Raw genomic sequence first — 19,618 nt, 5'->3', positions numbered from 1 at the left:
TATATATATATAATGGAGAATATACAAAAAATAACAACAGACGAGGACAGGTGGTGTAAATAACAAAAGTATATATTAGTATGACGCTCGGGAATACGGAAAGTCTTTGACGTTTTGAGCTACGCTCTTCAACAGAAAGAATACGGAGACAAGGAGAAAAACACAGAGAAAAAAAATTGAATAGTGTTCAGTCAACGGTCAATCATAATATATATATATATATATATACATACATAACACACACTAGGAGAAGTAAAAAAAATTATATGCACTCTTGTTTTTGTAATTTATTAAAGCAAAAGCAGGAGGTCGAACAATTACATCATTTTTTTAGCAGTCCCCTTGCTTTTTGATGCACTTCTTCCAGTAGTCTACAATCTTGCTTATTCCATCAAAGAAGGTTTTCAGCTGGTAGCACTGCCATTCATGCACTGCTTCCTGTGCTTCTTCAGCAAATTGGTAACCTCATAAAGGATATTTGAGTGGTCCAAAGAGGTGATAGTCAAAGGAGGTGGAGCAGCAAGATCTGGACAGTATGCAGGGTGTTCCAGCAACTCAAACCCAGTTTTTCAATGGTTTTAATGGACTGGGCAGCTGTATATGAGCGTGCATTGTTGTGCAACAATAACACTTGCTTTGACAATAAACTTTGTGTCTGGTGTAAATTACTGGTTTCAGTTTGTTGGCAAACATTTCACTGTAGCCTACATTGGTGACTGTAGATCCTTTTCCAGGTAATATTCCAGTATAGGCCCTTTTGCATCCCCAAAAATTGATTACATTTCTCCAAATTCTTGATTAGTTTCAAAATATATTTGAAAGCATAGGCAATATATCTCAAGAGAAATAGGGTAACAGAAGGTTAATTTAATTTTGACTATTAAACTAATTATTTATTCCATAGATATGCAACAAAGTTTCCGTATTTCTTGGCCCAACTTTTAAGTAAGTCTAAGGAAGGTTGATTTGGTGGGATGTTTGAAAACCACGAGTCCAGAAGCTTACATCCTGACTGACATCAGTGTAGTATTATCCCTGTAGCAAAATTACTTAAATATTTCTGTTCCAATCTCCTTAATTTGGCTAAGTACAACTTTTCTCTGAAAACAGTGGTGTTTGTTGGCTTGCAATGTTAAGTGTTTCTATGAGGAACTAAAGGGAATCTGTTTGTACATTATGCCCTTGAATCACTTATACAAAGACTAGGCTTTCAGTTGTTTTAACCAGTATCCAAGTAAAGTTACATAACTGACCATCATCATTTATAGCCAATGGCATCTATCTTAAAGTAATTCATTAGCGCTGTTTGCTTCAGGTGTTACAACAGAAATGCAAGTTGTCATATGCATACTAAATGACTATAGTTATTAATTGTAACCAGGTCATGATATCACTTTGTGGTTACTTTACTTTGTGACATTTGCTAATTTAAAATCTAGAAACAAAAAAGTTGTCTGAGTACTCAAACGATCTGGCAGAAAGAAATATCACTGCTGCCACCTATGAGGAGGTAAATATTGATTACTAGGTATAAGCTAATAAAGGAACCTGCACAAATCTCCCTCAAATCACACCTTCCAATCTTAAGTAAATCAAGGACACAATAGATGATGTGGCCTTACATAGTCCTAAAAAGACATGATGATCATGGTCGAAATGTCTTTTGATCGTAACTGATCTTGATCAGGGCTGATATGGAGCTAAACAGCAGTAACAACAATAATTACTTGGCACTGCAGTTTCTTTCTTTCATTTCATATCTGAAGTTGAGAAAGACTGTTTGGCAACAAAAATGCTGCTTGATATTTAAAATAGAATTTATATCTTAGTTGCTTTCAGATTAGTGATAAAAGAAAGTATTATTTGACAAGATTAATTTGACAGCTGGAATTTATTTTACTTATACCAATGAAAAGAATTGAGTAGGAAGGTTGCTTTTTGACTCACTGATCATTGCACCATGCACATAATTTGTGATATTGTCATGGTCACTGTTGTTGTTGTTATCGTTAGTGGTAAAAAATGTGGTAACTCAGTAGACTGTTGGATTAAATTATATGTCTTTACATTCTGAGTTTAAATTGTATCAGGCTGAACTTTTTCTTTCATCTTCCCAGGGCTGGTAAAATAAGCATAATAAATACCAGTGAAGTACTGAATCCGAATAAATCAACTAAACTACTTCCCCAAATTTATGGCTTTGTGCAATGGACAAAGCATTAATACTTTTATCACTAAATAAAAAGGCACAGGCATGGTGCGTGTGTTTAAGAAGCTTGCTTTCCAACCATGTGGTCTTCAGTTCAGTCTTACTGCATGGTACCTTGGGTAAATGTCTTCTGTTATAGCTCTTGACTGACCAAAGCCTTGTGAATGGATTTGATAGGCAGAAACTGAAAGAAGTCCATCATGTGTGTGTGTGTGTGTGTGTGTGTGTGTGTGTGTTGTGTACCCTTGTGTAGGTATTACATGATGGTTGTAAATGGGAATCATTCTTTAACAAGTGAGGCTGTTCATTTCAGTCTTCTGTGAAAAACATGTCTTGTTATGGGAAAATACTACCTTGTTTGGAAATAGGTGAGGGTAAGTGACAGGAACAACCAGCCATAGAAAATCTGCCTCTGTTCCATCTGATTCATGCAAGTATGGAAAAGTGGGTGCTAAATGATGATGATAATGAAATAAGAGAATTGGTTGAGTACTGGACAAAATACCTTGTGATATTTAAGATGAACTCTGTAGGCAAAGAGCCAGAACAGATACCTCAAGGCATTTCACACAATAGGTTGAAATTCTGCTTTGGTACTGATGGTTGGAACTAATCACTTGGTTGTGAGTGCATTCTGTTCTAGCAGCAGATGGCGTATGTGGACAGACAGGACCACAACCAGTATAGGTAAACTAACAAAAACATTTTGAGGTTCCATTCAATAGTGGAACAAAGATAGCTGAAATTTAGGCTGTATCTTCACTGGGGGTCACGTTTGATTTTCATCCTATGAAGTTGGCGAAATAAGTATTAAAGTTGACATAATTAGTTTCCATTTTCTCATAACTTAATGAATATTATGGTTTTTTTTTTTTTTTTGATTTTCGTATTTTTGAAATACTTTTATTAATTTCTTTCTTATTGGGATTTTTAACTACTTTAATTAGATTGTTAACAGTTCTGTATACAAATATATTTCTGAATTGCAACAAGAGTTTAAGGTATACATTTAAACTGGACCATTTAAAGTTAAATGCTTTTTTAAGGATTCAAGGCAGTTGAGAAGAAATATGAATTTTGGTAGATTTTCCCCAGTTAGCCTGCATCCTCTGGCTGAGCCAGCTGTGATTCTCTCTTCACCATATGTATTGAACTGAAATTTCTATTTGCTCTGTTATACCTTAGAAAAGGGTGTTTGAAGTAGTACTGTCATTTGGTGTTAACACAAGGACAGATTCTCCGAAAGAAGTTTAGTTTTATTTTTGGCTTTGCTCTAAGAGTGTGTATGATTACTAAGACTGTGTTAATATTCCATAATTTTGATTTTATTTTTTGGTTTTGTATTCAGTTCTTTTTTAATCTGATTGACTAAAATTGTCTTATTACTTGGAAAAGTCACATGAATCAGTATTAAACTCTGGATAAATGAAAGGAGATAACCACCTGTATTATGAGGACTAGGAAGGGCATCCAGCTGTAGAAACTCTGCCAGATCAGATTGGAGCCTGGTGCAGCCATCTGGTTCACCAGTCCTCAGTCAAATCGTCCAACCCATGCTAGCATAGAAAGCGGACTTTAAACGATGATGATGATGATCTCTTATCATCTATCTCTGGTATCCCGAACAACAATAGTACTAATACTTTGCTGCACTTTAAGTGTATGTATCTACCACTTTTTCTCAAATATATTATTTATTTTGTATTTTTTCCTGTAAATCTCACTGTTCCTAACATGTTTGTAAGTGTACTCTGGTGATTTCAGAGTGAGATTCCAAGAAAGATGTAGGCATTGGTTTCTCAAATGCTCACACATGCAACATATTTTAGTATATTTTTGGGGGAGACACTGATCCTGGTATGCAATTATTAGGCTTTCTGTTTCTCCTTTCAGGTGTGAGTTTTGAAGCCTGGTGAAATTCTGCTGTTTGTCACAGCCTGGTTTGTTTATTTGTTTTTGTGATTGTTCATGCTTCAGTTCCCATACAGTGTTTATCTTTTCAAGTTATATGAATTTATTTTATTATCTTTTTAATTGCTTCTGTTGCTGTATGTTGTACCTTTTGTTGTTTTTGTTAAATGCTTGTGCTTTCTTTTTTGCATACAGATAACGATGCTCTTCATGGATTAATTGCTTTTCTGTATATCTTTCAGTTCAATTAGTTAACCATCCTAGGAAATCTGTGGATACATTCTGATGCAACTTACTCAATATTTTTTTACTTATTCATATGCCCATTGCAGCTGTTTAAAGATTTGTTTGTGTGTTTACTGTTATTTGAAACAGAATATTGTAGTCATGGGAGATTATATATCAAAACCATGTGCATAGGTTTTAAAAGATATTTCCACCTAACAGTTTCTCTTTAACTACAATAAATTATATTATTATTTACAGTCCTAGAGTAGTGGATTGATAGAATCATTAGAGCATTGGACTAAATACTTCATAATATTTCTTCCATCTCAACGTCTTGAGTTCAAATTCAGTCTAGGTCAACTTTGCTTTCATTCCTCTAAGATTGATAAAATAAGTAGCCATCAGGTGGTAGGGGTAAATGAAATCAGCTAGCTCCCACTCCCATCAAAATTGCGGGCCTTGTGCCTTAATTAGAAACCATTATTTGCAGCACTTTATAATCTGAGTTCAAATTTCACTGAAGGTAACTTTCTTTCCCGTGGTGCCAATAAAGTAAGTACCACTCAAGTACTGAGATCAATATATTTAACAGCACTTTTCTCACAAAATTTCTAGCCTTGAATCTGAAAATAAAACAAAAAAACCCTCAACATTATGAACAAATCACATTTATATCAACCAGAGTGTCTGCAATTGCTTTTCTATGGCAATAAAATACAATTATGGCTTTTGTGAAAATATGTTATTTTTTCCTCTCTTGTTAAGAGATTGAGGTGCCTGCCTTAGTTACATAGTGCTGCCAGGTAGATTTTTTCTTCACCTGAAAATTCCTGTCTAGAACCTTTATATTGGAGGTTGTTTTAATAAAAGAAGAGGTTGGGTTGTATCTTTATAACTCACTTCAATTTTCTCACTGTCTTTCATTTGGCAAAATGTGTGTATGTGTTGCTATAGTTGTTTTATTTGGCTATCTATTTTGTTTAGTTTCTACAAAATAATATTTTCTATCAGAAAATAATTTTTTTCTTATGAATTATGTGTATTCTGTTTAAAAACTGAATTTGTTTTAATTTTACTATATGTAGAAATATATTTGTTTTTATTTGTGTTTTGGTGGTCTCTTCTGCATTGAGTTGCCATAGTATTAATTTATAAGTTGAAGATTTTCTTTGGTTTTATAAAGTATTTTTTTTTTCAACTGGAGTAAATAAACATAAAATAACTACTTACCTCTTTATGTTGTGGGGGGGGGGGATTTTTTGCTTGTAGTTCCATTTTGTAAAATCTAAAGTGAGAATGAAGAGAAAACACATCAACCACAGCTAAAGCAAATAATAGTAATACTACTACTACTAATAATAATAATGATAATAATAATAATAATAATAATAATAATGAGGAGGAGGAGGAAGAGAATTTCTAAGATCAGAATTTTTGAGTAAAGTAAGCAGTTGAAATTGATTCCAGTATTTGACTGTACTTTAGTTTATTGAAATCTTGAAATATGAAACCAAATAGACACTAGAGGGTTTTAAACTCAGATCATAAAAGGACACATTTGTATACAAGTCATAAATTCGATGAAATTATTTAAAAAAACTTTTTTGGTGGTAGTGGGATCTTAATATAAACTGAAATTTATAAAATCAAATTTCTATAAATCTGGATGTTATAGAATTACAAATATCTACTGTTTGTATATTTACATTCATTTTTAGAGATATTTCAGAATAAAGTAATAATTCTGAATATGTACGAGGGGTGTTCATAAAAGATTTCCCCTGACCCACTTTCCAAGGACTGGGGTAAACAAAACTTGGCATAATTATTAGTCCTTCTCTACATAACCACTACCAATGATGACACACTTTTCCCATCGCATTATACACCTGTGAAGACCTCATCTGTATAAGTCGGTAGGTTGCATCTGGAACCAAGACTTTACCTCAGAAAATAAGTTCATCATCATCTGAAAAGTGCTTCCCCTTAAAAAAAGACTTCATGGTTGAAAAGAGGTGGAAGTCAGATGATGCAAGGTCAGGAGAGTAAAGGGGAGGAGGAAGAATTTCATAGCCACAGGAATGTGCTTTCATCTGGGCAACATGCACATTGTGAACTGGGGTGTTGTCTTGGAGGTGGTCTCCTTTGGTCAGCATACCATGCCTCTCTTCTTTGATGGCATCCTGCAATTTCTACTGCAGAGAAGCAAAATATGCCCCATTAATAGTGGTGTCCTTTGCCAGAAAACCCATCATCACTACTCTGAACTGGTCCCAAAAGACTCTGAGCATCACCTTGCCTACAGAGAGTTGGACATGACCCTTCTTTGGAGGAGGTGAGTTATCATACTTCTATTGCCTCGACTCGACTCTAGTCTCAGGATCATAGTGATGGGCCCATGTTTCATCCTGTGTGATAAGTCTGCTGAAAAAGTCCTTCGTGTTTTCTTGGCACATTGCCAAAAGAGCTTGGGAATAATTGACTTGTTCCTGCTTCTGAAAAGGTGTGAGCATTCAGGGAATCCATCAAGCAGACAACTTCTACATGTACAAATGGTCTGGAATGATTTTACCATGGACCCTACACATATCTTCACTTCTTGGGTTGGTTGCCAAATAGTTATGCTGTGATCCTCCAAAATGGCAGCTTCCACTTCATAGATGGTGTTGTCATCAATGGCGGAATGTGTTCATCCAGGAATAGGAGCAGTTTTCACCAATGTTCCAACCACATTTGAACTGGTGATGCCAGTGCTTGACTATGTTGTATGATAGTGCATCATCATGATAAACTTCTTTCATCTCATCGAAAGTCTCTTTTGGTGTACAACCTTTCAAGTATAAGAACCTGATCACTGATTTGCATTCAGCTGCCTCCATTGTAACACTTTAGTCCACTTCAGCTGTAAAAGGCAAATGAATACTAGTGGAAAGCTGAAATTTACAATGTGACATGTAGAGACATAATTATACCTGTAGAAGTTCCATTTCCTGCAATAACCGGACGTGGGTCAGAGGAAATCTTTAATGAACACCCACTAGTATACTGTAACATACAAATAGGATCATAGATTTTGTAGTTGAGAGACACATGAATACTAAATATATAAGCATATATAAATACCTACCTACCTTCATATATGCATATATACATGGCACTGTCAATATCAGATGTGCAGTTATGTAAAAATGACTTTTTGAGTGTTTTCTATGATTTTGAACATTTTCTACTTCTCCAGTCTAAATCAGTAACTTGTTTATTTCTCTTATAATAAGCATAACACTATTTTTTACTTATCAGCTTTACATTATTCAGACTATATTACAAAATATTTCTTACACCAAGTGGAAGTTTGCTTGTACAGTCAAGGCTAAGAACAATAACACCAATACCATTACCAAAACAAGCAGTACTACAACACCTAAGTTATTTAAGATGACATAAGTTCTCTTCTCACTTCACTTGTTCTTTACACTTAAATCAAGCTCTACTTTGGTTGTGTGAAAATGTCTGTGATGACTCTTTCATTGACCATATTAAGCGGATAGAAAAATACTGGGATGAAACTCACCCAAACTTAAACTATTTCATGGTAATAAAACAGCTTCTGCAACAAGCATCTTTCTTTACAGGAAAAAGTGGCTGTCACCGAAAGTAATTGTTATTTCAAATTTTATGATGCCAATCAACCATCTCAAAATCTTCAGAACTGGCCAAAATCTGCCATAAGAGAGATCAAAAATAATGTAAAAAAACTGCTGATGCCATCACTAAATTCCTGTATGGCACCTTTTTTAACTGATTCAGGAGAGATGACTGAGAATATATTCAACATAAGAAAATTTTGAAACCACAGTTTGTAAAACATTTTTCCAGTTCATGTAAGCTGTCATTGAACAACAGGCTATTCTTAACAATATTTAAAAAAAGCCAACTGTTATCATGTTTAAAGTTACTGATGATGTTGCTGGAAAACACATATAATCATATAATGTTAATTACTGGATGAATAATACCTTCCTACACACAGCTGCTATTATTCTTAAAGAAAACCTAGAAGTAATCTGCTATGCACATGCCAAATGAAAGCAACCCAAATGGCTAACAAAACTTGAAGAAAGCATAATCAACCTGTGCCACTATAGTGGATAGTTAACCACAATAATAAAATGTTAGAGGAATAATGTGTTCACACCTCCCCATTTACATCTCATGCAAAAAATAACAAAAACCTATGACTATTCTTCATACCAAACTCTTGAGGAAAAGCTGGCTTATTAAAAGCATGAACTTAAGATACTGAATGAAAAACTTCATTATCATAGAAAAATATTTGAGTGAGCCAGTATAAATCACAATTTTTTTTTCAATTCATAGGTAAGAGATATCAAGAGATGAAGAAGAAATTATTACCATTAAGAAAGCCCCTTCTCAAGAAGGTCAAGAATTATTATGGTTTAAGATCTGGAATGAAAAGAGAGATAACACCAACATCAACAGTAAAACACACACAATCGACCCTGAAACTACATAATATGAAGGCACTTGGAAGAGGCCTAATAGTTGAATATTGCTTCAAGAGGCTGACTTTCTACAAAGAACCTTCAACATGAATATTCAAATAGGTGGCGAGCTGGCAGAAATGTTAGCGTGCCAGGCAGAATACTTAGTGGTATTTTGTCTGTCTTTATGTTCTGAGTTCAAATTCCATTGAGGTTGACTTCGCCTTTCATCCTTCTGGAGTCGATAAATTAAGTACCAGTTATGTACTGGAGTCAATCTAATTGACTGGACCCTGCCCCAAAATTTTGGGCCTTGTGTCTAGAGTATTGTAGCCAAGAATGAACCACCATGTTTGTAGAAAATTATAGGCCTATCACTGCTTGGCTAAACCTTATGTACAAGCTTTACACAAACAGTCTCAACCAATTCCTCCAGGATCGTTGTGAGTCCAACAACATAGAGACTGATTAGTAGGCATGTAGGAAAAGGGAAGCATGAGGAGATTCTGAACAACTTTTGATAAACAAAGCTGTGCTGTCTGAAGCAAGGAAACACTATAGAAACCTTGTCACAGTGTGGCTTGATTATAAGGAAAGCATTTGCGTCTGTTCCATACCCATGGTTGCTGAAATCTCTATAGTTAACAGAAGTACCTGTTGCTTTAGCTACTGCCATTGAGAGGCTCACAGAGATCTGGGCAACAATCCTCACAGGTGCAATTGAAAGTAGGATGATGTTATAAATATTTCAAAGGGAATATTCCAAGGAGGTAATCTTTCTGACTTCTGTTCATTTTGCATAACATCTGTTATCATTTCTTTTGCAAAAACCCAATGACTACATAGCATCTGCAAGTGCTAGAGATACCACTGTAACCCATAATTTTTTTGTGGATTACCTGAAGAGCTATGCTAAAAACGTATATGTGTGGCTGTGTGTGGTAGGTAAGAAGCTTGCTTCCCAACCACATGGTTCTAGGTTCAGTGCCACTGCATGGCACTTTGGGCAAGCGTCTTTTGCTATAGTCTCAGGCTGACCAAAGCCTTGTGAGGGAACTTCGTGGACGGAAACTGAAAGGAACCTATCATATATATATATATATATATGTATACGTCTGTCTGTGTGTATCTGTGTCTGTCTCCCCATCATTGCTTGACAACCAGTGTTGGTGTGTTTATGTCCCTGTAACTTAGCAGTTTGGCCAAGAAACTGTTACAATAAGTACTAGGCTTAAAAAGAAGTCCTGAGGTCTAATTGTTTGACAAAAACACTTCAAAGTGGTGCTCCAGCATAGCCGCACTCAAATGATTGAAACAAATAAAAGAATATCAAAAGACAGCAGGGGTTAATTACAACAATTTCAGCTGACATAGAAATGGAATTTGGCTGCAAAAAATGTTTGTGTTTGATTGTTAAATGTGAAAAACAGTCCCCACAAATCCAGAACCTGTACATCCCTCCCTCTCTGTCTCTTGTTTCACATAAAAAATGCCACAAATACCAAGGCATTGATAAAAACATTTGATGGTACTGGGAACAAAGGTAGTGACTCAAAGATATTACACCAGAATATTGTGGCACAAGAATATTCCACAATGAATTTGCTGTACCAGTGCTGATATCAACATTTGGGCTACTTCTCTGCTCTGTAGAGGAAATTCACTCCATAAACATTAAAACCTGCAAGATCCTGACATCAACTGCAGACTTCCACAGAAACTGTGATAGTGACAGGTTCCACCTAAAAAGAGATGTAGGAAGTAGAGGCTTGAGATTAGTGCAGACAGTTTTCGAATGTCATATAGAATCTTTCAGACACGACCTGCTAAACATAGCAGCAGTATATAAACCTAGTGGTGAAAAGAGAAAAGAACAACATCCTTCAAGTTGGCAGTGGGCTCCTCAGGAAGCACTCTCTTCCCAATGACCTCCATACAACTTCAAAACAGCTAGACTAATATACCTCAAATGTGGCCTGGATGTAAAACACTCATCATACCAAAAGCAAAAAAGACTGATTGGTTATGTTTCTTGGAGACTTGAAGATGATACTTATGCTGACAGCCTTTCTTGGACCCATGACTGCTACATCACACATTGAAAGCTGTGTTTATAATACAAGAGCAGAAGATTGTTTCAAAATACCAAAAGAGTCAGTGAAGCTCTTAAACCCCAAGATGCAACAAAAATTGTTGATTACATTGCATTTCTGTGGGAGACATCACATATGATTAGCAGCTGCCTAAAAATGTCCTCACTATGCTACATCTTAATGAGATATAACATTGTTGTTAAAACAATGTACTATGCCATCTGAAAAAAAGATTCTACTGTGATAAATATAGACAATCAATCCCCTAGTTATTGAATACACGCATAAACATCAACATAAAGAATATTATTGGAACATTATGTGCAAACATAATAGACCAGATTTTGTTGTTTGGGATAAACAAAAAAAATGTGTATTATCACAGGTGTCAGCTGCCCTGCTGATGTGAATATCTCCTCAAAAAATCAAAAGGTAAAACTATGGAAAAATGATTTGAAACTTCATCTTCTCTACCCAGATTATAATTCACATTTATACCTTTCATAATTGGTACATTTGGTTTTATTAATAACTGCCTAAGTGATAATGTGGAAAAGCTGGGATTTTCAGAAAAGAAATCAACCAGCTAACATGCATGTTTCAAATACAATCTGTATGTGGAACTATAAAAATATGCAAGACTTTTCTCAGATTCAACATGTGACATTATTTTTGATATCTGCATTCTAATGATGGTGCCTTGTTGTTGTTGTTTATAAATCAGTTCTTTCCTACGAGGACAAGTTCAAATAATCAAAAATAGAAGCAAACATTCTCATATCTACTTCCATTAGCTTACATCCAAATAAATACATTTACACTCACATAAACACAAAATGAATGTGTGCACGCACGCACGCACACACACACACACACACACACACACACACACACACACACACACACACACATCTCCTTCTATGATATGTTCAACAATTAGTATATTTGATAAAAATTGGAGCAATAAATTAAATTTACTTGGTATTTCTATTGTAAAATAGACAATTGATTAAACCACACACAGGAAAAAAAGAAGGTAAAAAAATATATTATTTTTAGATGAAACTTAGCTAGTAGATATAGCACACCTGTTTATAATAGAAAGAAAACAATCTGTTTATATCTTGCACCTGACATGTCAATCAATATATCTATCTATCTATTTAGCTCTCTCTCTCTCTTTCTCTCTGTCTATCTTTACACACACACACACACACACACATGCATGCACGCACACACACACACATACAGTATATTGTAACATCCCAATCAACTTGATATTGGCTATAAATTTCTCTGTACACTCAATAAAGTTACAGTCAATATATTTGTTGTTATTCTTGAAAATAGTTTAAAATAATAATATGATTTTAACAATAATATACAGGTGTGTGTGTGTGTATCTCAGTATGTGTGTAATCTTTTTCTTGTACTTGTTTCAGTCAGGGCTGTGGTCATACTGGAGCACCAGTATTGGTGTGATTCCTAGCTTATTTCATTCCACTTACACAGCCCTCCCCCCCCCCACACACCATGTTTGGTTCTGATGATTTAGTGAGCTGGACCACTCCTCCTTTATTTGCATTCCTTGCCATAATGTAGGTTCATCCAATACCTCAGGTGAAAATTTGTCTAAGTATTTTTTTTACCATATCTACATCTATGCCTCACAGATCTCTGGGTTTTTGTAACAATGTATTGGGAAAATGTGGCTCCTTGAACCCTAAGCTATTACAGTACTGGATCCTTACTTTAGATGGAAAAGATGGGATTTTTTATCCTATTAGTGACATCCACTTCAGGGATTGGTTTAGTTTTCAATCCTAGAATTAGGTGCTAAACCCTCTAGGATCTTCTCCATATATATCACTGCATATCTTTCATGTCTTCACACTATAAAGTCTCAGTTCTTTCAGCCTCACCCAGTAGCTTCTCAGTTGCACCACGGCAATTTTGTGGTGTTATAGCATAGTATTACATTGAGTTCTGTTGTTAGTTTAGTGACCACAATTGGGATCTGTAGTTCAGGCAACTGTGAACAAATTTTCTCTACAGGACTAAAATAGTTTCCTTTTTACTTGTTCTGAATTATCTCAGAATCCAAACAACTTTTCACCTGCACATTGTTGCCATCTCAGTAATGTGCATACAGAATGATACATCGTTACTAGAATGTGTTCTGATTGTGACTCCAAGATTACAATACCTCCTAATCTTATGTATTCTGATTATAGTCTGTTTGTGGTCTGATAGTGAAGCACTTAAAATTTTTCAGCATTGAACTGCACGTTGTTTTCTAAAACCCACTTGTATATTGTTTTTAGGTCTTTCTGTAGTTTTTGCATTGCCATCAGAGTCCTTGACTGCCTGTGATACTTTTATATCAACAGCATATCTTGTGAGAGTTGGTGACTGTATGAGAGAGAGAAAGAGAGAAAGAGCCATTACAAACAGTAGTAGTCCTAGTATAGTGCCCTGAAGGACAATGCATGATTTGATGTTTCCTCAGAGAGAGTACTGATGGCTGTAACTGCCTGATTCCTACCTTTCAAATACCATGCAGCCTTTTACCTAAATTTCCAGCTATGTTGGAGCTACACAGTTTGTGACATATCATTTTGTGATCAACTTTATGGTCTTTGCAAAGTCAAAATATATCACATCCACAATTAATGGTTGAGTTGTTGTTTCAGTATGTTGTCATATTGCTGTAGTAGATGTGAAAGGTAGCTCCTTCCTGGGCAAAGGCTGTGCTATGTGTCAGTGATGAATCCATTTTCTTCTAGCAGAATACATTTTATTAGTAGCTGAAGACTCTTTATGTGAATTTTCCAATTTAATGAATAGTCTTTTTCTTGGTTGCAATCTAGTTAGTGAATATGTATAATTTAATATGTATAAGCTGTATACTTTTATGAGTTCATTTGTGTTTTGCAAAAGTTTGTTTGCTAGTTACATTCTTTGGTACTGGAAGAAACCTTTTCATGCAGCTTAACCCTTTCGTTACTGTATTTATTTTTAGATGCTTTGTTTTTCTCTCAATTATTTTAAATATAACAAAGAATTTAGTAAAATAACTTAGTTGTCATTAAGTTAGTGTTAGGAACATAAATTGTGACTAAAGTTTGGTGGAAGATTTTAATTCAAAACTTATGAAAACAAGACATTTGTACTACAGTGCCAGAGCCGGTTTCAGCCAGGTTGGTAATGAAAAGGTTAAATTATATGTCTTGTGGTATTTGACAGCCTTGAGAGTATAAAAGTATAAACATTTGAGTTGCATGATATATGTAACTTGGATAAAAATATTTAGTTCATACTGTATAATGTTTTATGGGTTCAAGGGAATGTACTAACCTTGCATAATTTATCATTGCATGTGAATGATGTCTTCATGCTGAAAGTAAGAAAAAATGCAAGATGATATTAACATAAAATATATGGATTGAAATACAAGAATGAAGGTTCGAGAAATGACTGAAGCCATGATATACTCCTGAGTTGGTAGACTGAGAGAGAAAGAGAAAGTTTCAAATTAGAATATTTAGCATCAGGTTAAGTCTATAAGTGTGTATCTTCACCAGAAAACTTTTATATATTTATAATTTCCTGTTGTCAAGAGCAACACATTTGCTTAATCCTCCAAAATGGGTCCTTGATGTTTGGAATTTATATTGTTACTTATGTCAGCTTTAGATTCAAAACATTAGAAGTTATTTATAAAGCAGCATAAGAGATAATTGTTTATGATAAAACTTAGAAATGTTAGTCATAAGTATGATGGACTGATGACTGGCGACTTCTTAAAAGTTACATAGTTACATTCTATGATATGTACATCACAAGATTAATGTTGCATGTGTGTGTTTGAGAAAGAGGTGGGAATCAAGTTTTGAGAGATTAAGAAGGTTTGGTTAATGGTTGGGGCACTACTGGATTTTGTTGCCTTAGTTTTTATGAGTGACTAATTTGATGTTCTTGATGTTTGCAAATATGGAATACTAAGCAATGTGGTATAGATAATAAAACAGTAGAATCTGTTTTATGTAGAGCTTGGAAAGATTGCACTGTCATCTTTAGATTGTTTGCTTTACTCAAGATAATAAATATTTCAGCTTGTCAGAACATTGAGAGAATGATGACTTCAGGCAAATCCAATGTGAATAATGATGTAATTGTTATTGTCTAGTCATGAAAATCATCTCAAGACAGAAATTTGCACTAAAACTATGCAATTTACTATACCCTATTACTTTTCTCCCTCTTGTTACCACCATGTGTTACCACATGTGTTGTTGTGTGTGTATTTTGTATGATTTTCAGTCATTCTTACATAATACTCATATTATTTTTCATCTCAATACTAAATCACAATATTTGTTTGCTAAGAGTTTAAAAGGCTGGATAATATGGTTATGATTTTATCGAAAATATATTAAAATCTGCTAGACCATTGAAGCTATTCACTTTTTTCTGAACTTTAGTATATTTTCAAACTTTCATAATTAAATTATGTCAGAAATTATGTGAAGTTTTTTTTTCTTTATTATTGTGTTTAGCAAAATTCTCTCAAGTCTATACAAGATTTTACAATTACAGTATAAAAGCCATAGTTTTGTTGATATCTTCTTTCAGTCAGTATTCTCTGAACGTATAAAGGAAACATTACTTTAAAATGGATATCTGACATATTTAGGGTAGACTGAGAGGAAAGGTAATTAGGGACTAAGTTGACCTAGAAAATGGGGATAACATTTCACACTCACAATGTTTCTTGTTGTCATCAATTAAACAATCTTATCTTTTTGATGATGTAAAAACAAGTATAAACTTGATATTCTATGTTTCTTTGCAGTTTTAAAAGATTCTGATTTCAAAACTTACATAGTTTCCTTCAAGTTTACTTTTAATAATAAACTCTATTTAGTTTATAAAGAATGAATTTCAGAAATTTTATTCTGAATGCCATCTATAAACACACACACACGTGTGTGTATGTGTGTCTGTCACTACCACTTGACAATTGTCAAGGCATGCTGGCAGAAGTGTTAGCATGCTGGGTGAAATGCTCAGTGATATTCTGTCTGTCTTTACATTCTGAGTTCAAATTCCACTGAGATCAACTTTGCCTTTCATCTTTTCGGGGTCGATAAATTAAGTACCAGTCACATACTGGGGTCGATGTAATCGACTGGCTCCCTCCCCCAAAATTTCAGGCCTTGTGCCTAGAGTAGAAAAGAATTGTTGATTTATTTACATCCCCATAACTTATAAGTTTGGCATAAAAGAGACTAATAGAATAGTTAGCAGACTTAGAAAATAAGTACTGCGGTCAATTTATTTGACTAAAACCCTTCGAGGTTGTGCCCTAGCATGGCCACAGGGCAATAACTGAAACTAGTAAAGAGCAAAAGAAATTATGTATTTCATTAAAGTTGACTTTTTCTCCTCTTTTATGTTTACTTGTTTAAATTGGATTTGTCTCATCTTGGGGAAAATGAAATATAAAAGTGTACCAACACCTCCTTAGATTTGTTCATTTTGTTTTATTGATTGAATGGGCTTCATGTTATTTTGGTCTGAATGCCTAATGTTATTCTTTAGTCAGCTTGATACTACTTTGTTAGTAGATGACTGTTTTTCTTGTTACTCTCTACAAAAGGATTTTTTTAATACCTGTGTTCCATTGTTCACCAAACCCTTTTATATTTTTTTTTACTTTGTAATTCTGACATACTGCTCCCTAGGATAAAGGGCTTAATTAAGCAGATCCATTCTTCCCCTTTCTCTAGTCTGTTTTTTCTGATCTCATTTGTGACAGCTTTAATAATACTGTCACACTTTCTGAGGAATTTTCATGCATATTTTTGTTTACTAGATTCTCCTCTGTGTTTTTCTTTGGCTCTTCACTCTCTTAATCTGATGCTTTACTCATCATTGGTGAAGTGAGAAATGGTTGAAAGTTATAGATGTTCAGACTGCTGCTGATGCTGCTGCTGCTGATGATAATGGTAACCATCATCATCATCGTCATCAACATCAATCCTTATAATCCTCCTCATCAGTCTCAATGAGAGCCACTATTATTCATGTCAGCTATAATCCTTTCTGACAAAACAATTGCAGTTTGCAGGACTTATTGCTTTATGCCATGTCCTGTCAACTGAAAGATATGGACATGTCTTTTACACAAATGGCTACAACCTTTTTTAAGCATCTAACTTCTGCCTGTTCAGTTAAACACTCATAGTCATGTATAATATATATAGCACCTCTATATGTAGAGACACTGTATAGAATAATTTAGATACATCTAGATATTTTCCAATTTTTCTCTCTTGCATTCTTCCTTCCTTTCAAGAATTACTGATGCACATACACACAGATGTATTATCCATTAGCAAGTCAGAATTTAAAAGTATTTGAAGATTAAAACCTGGTATGACTTTATATATATATATATATATATATGATGTATGTGCATATGAAGAAATGTTGGAGCATGTTGTTGTCGTCATCATCATCATCATCATCATCGTTTAACGTCCGCTTTCCATGCTAGCATGGGTTGGATGATTTGACTGAGGACTGGTGAAACCGGATGGCAACACCAGGCTCCAATCTAATTTGGCAGAGTTTCTACAGCTGGATGCCCTTCCTAACAATATTCAGTAAGTGAAATACATATTAATATCTAACTTTGGGAGTAGTGCTAAGTCAGTCTGGTTTAAATAGTGCCATGTTTATGCAGTAAGTACACTGTGGGTCACTTCTCATCAATGGGTTCATTGTTATTTACTTACATAAATTTGTTGTTTACAAATCCATGATGTTTAATATGATGGTAAAAACTTGAGTATTTAGTCATTTGTGAGTTTGCTTGTGTGTGTGTGTGTGTGTGTGTGTGTGTGTGTGTGCGTGTGATTGTGTGTGTGTATATGAGAGTTATCTATCATATGGTGGCTAACTTTGGAAGAATACATACTTTTGCCATCATAGGTAATATCAAGAAATATGGCAAATATACAATAATTATAATTTAAAATATATCATAACTCTTGGTGCTTATACAAAATAATGAAATGAATACTAATTTTTAAAAGAAAAATATGTATTACTCTCTTATTTTCTCCTCTTTTACTATGTCTAAGAATCTTTCTCACTCTGTGTATGTGTGTGCATGTGCACCAATTCTTTACTCATTGCCTACCACCAAGTTTAGTATTTGCACTCATTCTGCACCTCTTATGTTAACTCTCTCTGTATTTTTTACTCTCTCTGTATGATCTGAAGTGTGTCTAGAGAAATCAGCCAACCAGGTAACCAACTAATATTTATGTTACCTGTTATCAAATCCCTCCACCTCTCTCTCTCTCTCTCTCTCTCTCTCTCTCTCATCAACACCAGATACCAAAGAGAGACAACTCTGATCTAAGCACAGTTTACTTTATAAGAATTCAGTGAATATTACTGATTGACAGACAGTACTTATTGGGAAAAAATAGAGATGAGAGATAAGTTGAATGATAAGAAAGGGATTACTGAACTAATAGCAAACTATGTTCAGATATTATACTGGTTTCAATTATTAGAAACTAATAATTATTAGAAATTATAGGCTATGATGGGACACCACATTCAAAGATTTTAGTTGGTTGTATTAATACCAGTGTTTATTTTGGTCTGGTACTCACTATATCAATCTCTATTTATAAACCAAATACTGTATTTATAAATTATAATGTTGTGTGTGTGTGTGATCATTTTAACATCCCCTTTTCCATGTTTGCATAGATCAGATGGAATTTGTTGAGGCAGATTTTTTATGCCTGGATACTCTTCCTGTCACCAACTTTCACCTGTTTCTAAGCAAATTAAATATTTCCCCATGGCCAAACATGTTTTTACAGAAGATTGGAAATGGACACTGCTTGTATGACTGTGATGCTCAATTACATCTATCATGTGATGTCAAGTTGAGGAGACACTAACACACACGCAGAGTGGTGTGTGTGTGTGTGTGTGTGTGTGTGTGTGTGTGTTTGTGTGTGTGTGTGTGTGTGTGTGTGTGTGTGTGTGTGTGTGTGTGTGTGTGTGTGTGTAACAGACTTCTTTCAGTTTCCATCTACCAAATCCACTCATAAAATTTTAGTCAGCCTTTACTATACCAGAAGACATTTGCCCAAAATGACATACAGTAGGACTGAATCTGAGTGTGTGCATGTGTATCTGTCTGCTTTTTTTACAGTTTATCTCTACCAAACTCACTCACAGGACATTGGTTGACTCATGTCTATTGTAGAAGACACTCACCTAAGGTACCACATAGTAGGTCTGAACCCAAGACCATGTGGCTGCAAACCAAACTTCTTATCCACATAGGCATGCTTGCACCTAACCTTGCTTACACACATACATACCCACAGACACATGTATGTATATAGATATGTTTGTGTGTATGTGTATACACACACACACACACACACACACACACACACACACACACACACACACACATGAACATATTTATATACATATACGCACACACACACACACACACACACACAGATACAAAAAAAGACTTCCCGATCTGCAGCCTATGCACACTATTCAATAATGCTGCTTTAGATGCTCTTCAAAGTAACTCCATAATGGCTACTTGTATTCACAGTCAT

The 19,618-nt window shown here is 34.7% G+C and overlaps 1 protein-coding gene and 1 long non-coding RNA gene across 3 annotated transcripts in view; one reads left to right on the top strand and one right to left on the bottom strand.

Annotated features, from left to right (window-relative positions):
- LOC106879726 (tumor protein 63) overlaps positions 1–19,618 on the top strand; it is a 274,347-nt gene that overhangs the window by 122,297 nt on the left and 132,432 nt on the right. The gene's annotated exons all lie outside the window — the stretch shown is intronic.
- The window catches only part of LOC128249196 (uncharacterized), a 20,281-nt gene continuing 11,084 nt past the window's right edge, over positions 10,422–19,618 (bottom strand). Inside the window, exons 2-3 of the long non-coding RNA XR_008265304.1 lie at positions 14,301–14,340; positions 10,422–10,592 (exon numbers count right to left, since the gene is read on the bottom strand). This is a non-coding gene — a long non-coding RNA (uncharacterized LOC128249196). The remainder of the gene's footprint in view (positions 10,593–14,300; positions 14,341–19,618) is intronic.

This window comes from Octopus bimaculoides, chromosome 12 (genome assembly GCF_001194135.2).
Source record: "Octopus bimaculoides isolate UCB-OBI-ISO-001 chromosome 12, ASM119413v2, whole genome shotgun sequence".
NCBI classification, from domain to species: Eukaryota; Metazoa; Mollusca; class Cephalopoda; order Octopoda; family Octopodidae; genus Octopus; species Octopus bimaculoides.
Note: the sequence above shows the minus strand (reverse complement) of the source record. Positions and strands in the feature narration are given on the sequence as shown.